This window comes from Alosa sapidissima, chromosome 8 (assembly GCF_018492685.1).
Source record: "Alosa sapidissima isolate fAloSap1 chromosome 8, fAloSap1.pri, whole genome shotgun sequence".
Classification (NCBI taxonomy): Eukaryota; Metazoa; Chordata; class Actinopteri; order Clupeiformes; family Clupeidae; genus Alosa; species Alosa sapidissima.
The window spans coordinates 9,155,348-9,162,075 of NC_055964.1; the positions used below are offsets into that span (position 1 = coordinate 9,155,348).

The 6,728-nt window shown below is 38.6% G+C and overlaps 1 long non-coding RNA gene across 1 annotated transcript; it reads left to right on the forward strand.

The window, feature by feature from the left end:
* The first annotated feature begins 3,506 nt into the window (after positions 1-3,506).
* LOC121714885 lies at positions 3,507-5,242 on the forward strand. Its single transcript, XR_006033472.1, has 3 exons — positions 3,507-3,701; positions 4,275-4,364; positions 4,675-5,242. It is a non-coding gene; the product is annotated as an uncharacterized LOC121714885 (long non-coding RNA).
* Positions 5,243-6,728: the final 1,486 nt, after the last annotated feature.

The following is a 6,728-nucleotide window of genomic DNA, read 5'->3' on the forward strand; positions in this document are numbered from 1 at the left end:
GAGTGGATTGAAATTACGTCTGACGTAATAAAGACGTGCAACTTCATTGGTTAGGTTCATATCAACATGGCAAATAACCTAATAACCTACACAAACCAACATAAACCAATAAAAAAATCAGAAATCCCAATGAATGGTGAATTAACTAGTCTACGATCGATTGTGGCAGTTGTAAATTGATACACTTTGACATTGTAGGCCTAAGACTAATTGTTTGCAAGGACTGCTGCGCATCCGGATGTAGGCAGGCAAGCTGCAAGCAATCAGTGAGATGATCCATCAATCATCATCAGAGTGCAAGCTATAGCCTCTACTACACAAAGGTAAGAACGTGCCTTAATGAAGGTGTACTTTGTTTATTTATTTGTGTACCGTCTTCCAGCGGGCAGACCTCAGCTAAAGTGTAGGCTATGTAAGAGAGACCTTTTGTGGGCTAGCTGCATGTTTTTAACCTGGCCTTGGCCTGTCTACGTACTTCCGGTCGATTTCTTTTCCCTACAGTACTCCGTCTGGAATAGGTTGATTCACGCTCGTTTACTTCGGCTGTTGGGCAGCCGACTCCGCCTTAACAATCTTTGGGCCAACCAGCGAAAAGAGGGCGTCCCTGAGAGCGATTACGTACCCAGGCATGGGTTTCTACATCCCCGCCCCCGAAGCAGATCGCTTGGAATACATCAACGTAGGGAGCGAAAAGGGCTTATACTTATGAAATCTTTGAGCAAATGTGAATAATAGTTTAGCCTATTAACAGGAGTGTCATGAACGAAGTCAGTGGAGTAGGATGTTATATCGTCAGCTAAACTTTAGTCATAGATTTTGTCACTTAAAAAGGCTATGAACGTACCCGAGTCAAACTGTAGTTTAGTAGGCTACATGGTCGCGTCAAAATCGCTATTTTTCAAACACTAAGAAGGCTTGACATAACTTGAAACTTTGATCGAAGCATCATCAGTGTCTCTACTTATGAACTCGAGCATTAAGAACATTGTTCGTGTACACATAGTTTACTAAAAAGAAAGGTTTTGGACAACTCACTCGTTGCAAGATGGCAGCGAGCAGAAAAAACAAGTGAGTTGTTCAAAACCACTCTTTTAGTAAACTCTGTGTACACCAACATTGTTCTCAATGCTCGAGTTCATGTGTAGAGACACTGATGATACTTCGATCAAAGTTCCATGTTGTGTCGAGCCTTCATAGTGTTTAAAAAATAGCGATTTTGACGCGATTGTATCAAAAAAAGTAGTGGCCCTATAGGAATCCCATTCAAAAGGTCATTTCACTCGAAAACGACAACACATACAAGCTTAAAAGTGGCGCTTTGGACATACTTTGAAAGTTTGACTTGGGTACATTCACAAAACACTATATGATGCATTTTGGCGAGAGTTACACAGATGAAACGTGTGATGGTTTGCTGATAAGATGCACCCGTGCTTGTTATGGGCGTGCTGCAGAGAAACTTCTCTGTATGACGAAACGCCGGTTATTAGTGATTGGTTTAAAGCGGTTCAAAGGAACTCCAATGATTTTAAACCTCAAACTGTGCCCTCCCACCCGGAAATAAACGTACGCCTATGGATCTAGGCCAGACTCTCTGCGAAGTCTGGTTTCCAGGCTAGCATGTTTTAGCGAGTTAACTAGTTTATTGTCTGAGCTGTCAGCCAGCCAGCCTGTTGTTGCACTACTTTAGTGGAAACTGGACAGACAAACAGTATAGTTTAGCATTACCAAAGATCCTTTTATCAACCGTTTCTGGTGTGGCCTACTTTGGCCGCGCAGGTTAGACACCAAAGCAACATTTCATAAGTTGGAAATCAAACACATGACACGCACAAATAGGCAGTGCATTTTGATACATTTTATTAGTAGCCTACCATAAACTACCATCAGCTGCCATAAGCTATATGGTTCGCATTAGCTGCTAGATGTAATGCAAAGTAACACTGCAGGGTAATTCTTCAACTATGATACTTTTCTTGTCCTTGGAAGAAATAAGAAAAACTAAAAGATATTAAGGCTACTTTTGTTTTTGGTGGTGGAAATGACATGGTGACGTGGTGGAAATGGCATTGCCCTAAAAACACAGTTTATTTGCTTCATAGTAGGCCTACTAAAGAATCTTGTAGAAAAAAACATCATAATTACATAACATATGGCAGGGACGCATTTTTTTTGTTTTAAATCTTAAATTTGTCTATGTATGTCATGTCATCTCCACCACACTTTGTCATTTCCATCACAACACATATTTTAAGTTAAACATGTAAAAATAATACAACATACAACATTTCTGGAAAAATAAATTAATTGAATATTTTGGCTGATATGTGTAATGTTTAATAAAATACATTTGGAACAGTAGATGTTATTTTTGCTTGAAAACACACGTTTTGTTGTGTTTTGGAAACATGTGATTGGGCAGTCGTGGCCTACTGGTTAGAGCTTCAGACTTGTAACCGGAGGGTTGCTGATTCGAACCCCGACCAGTAGGAACGGCTGAAGTGGCCTTGAGCAAGGCACCTAACCCCTCACTGCTCCCCGAGCGTGGCTGTAGCAGGCAGCTCATGTGTGTGCTTCACCTCACTGTGTGTTCACTGTGTACTGAGTGGGTTTCACTAATTCACGGATTGGGATAAATGCAGACCAAATTTCCCTCACGGGATCAAACGAGTATATATACTTACTTATACTGGAAATGACAGTTAGACTTTTGGAATAAAATGTCAAAAATATATAATATTCAAGTGAAATCTTTACAGCCACTATTAGGGCAAGTTTCTAGAAAGAGTAGATAATTAAACCATGCAAAAAGATTTTTACTGAAAGATGTTACATTTTCTGAAAATTACCAGGTCAAAGAGTACCATAGTTGAAAAATAACCGTGCAGCAATAGCATATGTCTTATATTAACGTCAAATCCAGTTTTGTTAACACGGATAGGAAGCCAAGTTGTAGCTCCGAACTTACTGACAATCAGGGCTCCGAACCGGTTCAAGGAACGAAAACGAAAACCGAAAACGAACGGAATTTTACGAGGAGCGGAAACGGAAACGAAAACAAAATGGTCTTCAACTGTTCCGGAACAGAAACGTTATTCTGAAATCCACAAAACCGGTTAATAACGTTTTTTTTTTCGTTCTCTATATAACAGCCTAATAATTTGATTTCTGCAGTTTGAAAAAAAAAAAAAAACGAATAAATGGACCTTTGGTCCAAATGTGTATATTTTGTCTTGCTGTTGTAATGTAACCTATCCGTCTGCCACTTCGGATCTTAGGCCAGCTCGTAGCGTAGGCTACTGAAACTGATTTGGAAATTGTTTGTAGCCTATGCGTAATAGCCTATTTTGCCTGTCCACGCCTTGTCGTTTTAAAGTCGAGATTTGAAATGTTTGCACAATTATAGCCTATTCTATGTAGAAGAGTTTAACGGGAAATTTGAGATAGGCTGAACCGTTCGGAACGGAACGTTTGAAAAATAATTTCGTTTTCAAGCCCTGCTGACAATAGCCTAAGCATGATCAATGGCAACATCCGACTCTGATAGGCCTGCCTATACAGAGAGATGAAGAGACTGTCTGACTGACTTTTGTTCAAAAAAGTTAAATAATACTGTTCATAATATTTTTCCCCTCAGGACCAGATGGCTGTGTGACATGTTTTCAGTTCTGTGCCAGTTTTCAGTTCACCATCACACCATGGTAAGTGATAACTTACTTGTCCTCCATTTACTAGTGTCACAATGTAGCCAACGTGTAGCCTATATTATTATAAGTTATAGGGATATTTTGTAAGCATTTATTTACCAATGAGAATAGCCTAGCCTAATGTTATCCCTTTGCATCTCTTCACAGGGATACACAAAGGCTAGGGTTGAGTGATGTTTTTGTATCAAAGAAGGGATGAGACCTTAGACTTATTTTATGTGGCATTTTCAAAATGTGTTGGCTATGCAGGTCATGTGACGCCTCTTCCGAGACACAGGCTCAGTTACTTTGCCATTATTAGTTAAATCACAGTCAGTTTTCAAGGGTCAGCCCATTACCATGCATACACCACTCATGCATTTGCTCATTCCAGTCTATTAATGCACTGAACATTCATCTCTCACGATTTCATAGAAAGACAGAGCAGGAGGTTGCATATCAGGAGTGTGAAGGAGTTAATATTGTATTTATATGTCAGCTGTACTATAGTCTTATTTAATATATGCATAGGATTAATATTCTGCTGATTTGTCTTCCCATTACCCCATAATCCCTCTGTCTTTCTAGGAAGACGTCAATGTCAACAGCAGAAGGAAAATTACTCTGCAGGCCCTTCCCATCTTCCTGTGGGAAGATGGATTTTTTAAGACCTGGAATGTAAGTTTTTGATTAAATTGTGTGTCCTCTTTCACTCTTTCTTCTTTTTTTACTTTGTCTTCTCTATATATCTCTATTTCTATTCAGCCCTCTCTGATACTACCTTGCAGCCAAAAGACAACAACCACAACTATCTTCCTAGCCACCAGAATAGCAATTAAATCATACTATAGTAATTCACCAAGAATGTCATATTTGGGAATTTTACCTTAACTTTTCATTCACTGGTATTTCATATTATATTAAATACACATGTAGTGTTTTTCATTGACTACTCTACTCATTAACTAATTACTGTCATGTTCTTCAGGCAGAAGAAATTGACCTGCCAGCCTTCTCCGATGCAGCTGTAGCTATTCTCACTGTCTCGGGTGATACAGACTCCCTTGTGAAGTTTGGTCCTGCTATCCATTCTATAGTTCTTGACGGAGATATTGTAGTGTGTGATATAGCAGAGTTGACAGAGACATAATTTGGCTATTTGGCTTAATTTGTGCACTTCATCTCGATTATCCAAAGCAATTGTCCTACACATTTAATTTCATTCAAAAAATTATAATGGGTTTGGAAGACCTGAAGCGGTTACCTCCTAGACTGCTGCTTAGCCTTAAAAATAAATTGCTGATGATGGATGAGTAAGCATTCTGTTTTCTAAATCTCATGGTTGGTACTGCCAGCATGTTAATACTCAAGCAAGCAATGGAGCTTTTCGCTTTTATTTATGTTGGCCTATTATTTTGTTATTTGAGTATTATTACCTTTGTTGAAGTGGTAAAATGTTGTTATTTCTTTGATGTTCTGTATTAACCGCATTGCTGGGGATGTTGTTCTGTTAGAATTCTAATGGAATTCTTAAATAAATGGAATCTGCATTGAAATTGTCTTTTGAGTAGTTTTTTATTTGAATCATACAAATAAAATATTTTTGATTTTGAGGTAAATAGTAAACCTAAACAGTCAAAAAATGTGTTTCAATAGAGTGAAGTCAACTTAAAAATATAAGATGTTATGTTTAGGTTTGAGCAAACGTTGGCAACGTTTACACCTGGAGATGTCTTTTAGCTCGTGTCATGTTTGCTACCTTGTGGGCTCAGTTGTGTAGTGCTTCCAAAATCATAGAAATTAACCCGTTTAATCCCAAATTTTTCCCAGACTTGAATATATAAAAATCATGTGTCTTGAGTAACCCTTTGAAGTAATCAATTACTATTTTTTCAAATTTTCCTGAAAAAGTGGGTGAAAAGGAGTCTTTTATGCTTGGTCACAATTGTGACCGTTGGGAAACAACACAGTCCGATTTTAGGGATTTTCACACATTTCATTGTGCAATCATCTAATTTTCAATAAATTCCAGTCAGAGATGATAAGGGGACATTGTCCCAGGTCTGTTCTTTACTTTTAATTTTGTATCACAATACAATACTCAACATTGCCTCTGCAATTCTCTATTATATTATAAGTGTGCCGATTTTTACATAGAAAAGGCATTATATCACACTATTACTATAGTGTAAACAACACCACCCTAGAATACAACAGCAATCACAAATGTTACAAAAAGTCTTTATTGTATTATTTAATTTTATAATTCATTATTTAATTAATTAATTAATTACACAACAGATTGTCCTGCAAGTCTACTGCCATACTTCCAATGCCATTGCCTTTCCATTGGACCAGCAATTGGTCTCCTTTGCTCAGTGGTATTGTTAAGGTCACTAAATGAAGTGAACCTATGTTACCTGGTCCCTATGCTCCAAAGGCCTTATATTCATAAGGCCCTATGTTCCCAGTGTCCTATGTATCCTGGAACCTATGCTCATTTGGGTACCTATTATGTGCTTTATACAGCTGGAGGACCCTGGAAACATAAAACAGGGCTCTACAGTGCGCCCATTTCACTCGCACATGCGAGTAAAAATGATGGCGTGCAAGTGCAAAAAAATATTTAGGCGCACTGGTGCGAATGACTTCTAACCATGTCAATGTTTGTCTACAAAATACACAGCAACATCGAGAAACATTACTGGTGCAAACCATAGAATCACGTCGCGAATGCAGCATAAAAACTACACCTCCCATCAACGTTAGCAGTTTTGCGTTGTGACTCGCTAGTAGTCGCTTCTATCAAATCCAAGAGCGCGCAGAAAAAGCGGAAAGTTAGACTAGCCAGCCAAGATGCAAAGATTGAAGAAATTAGTTCTTCTATCCACCGAATTCATCGGATATAGGAGGAACAGGATGAGATTCTGAGAATGCAGTGAGAGAAGGAAAGGTAACCTAACATGCCTTTTAGCCCAGTTTACGTATTGGCTGCAATATGCAAAATATAGCTGTAGCGAGCAGGCACAAAGTAGCCTCCCG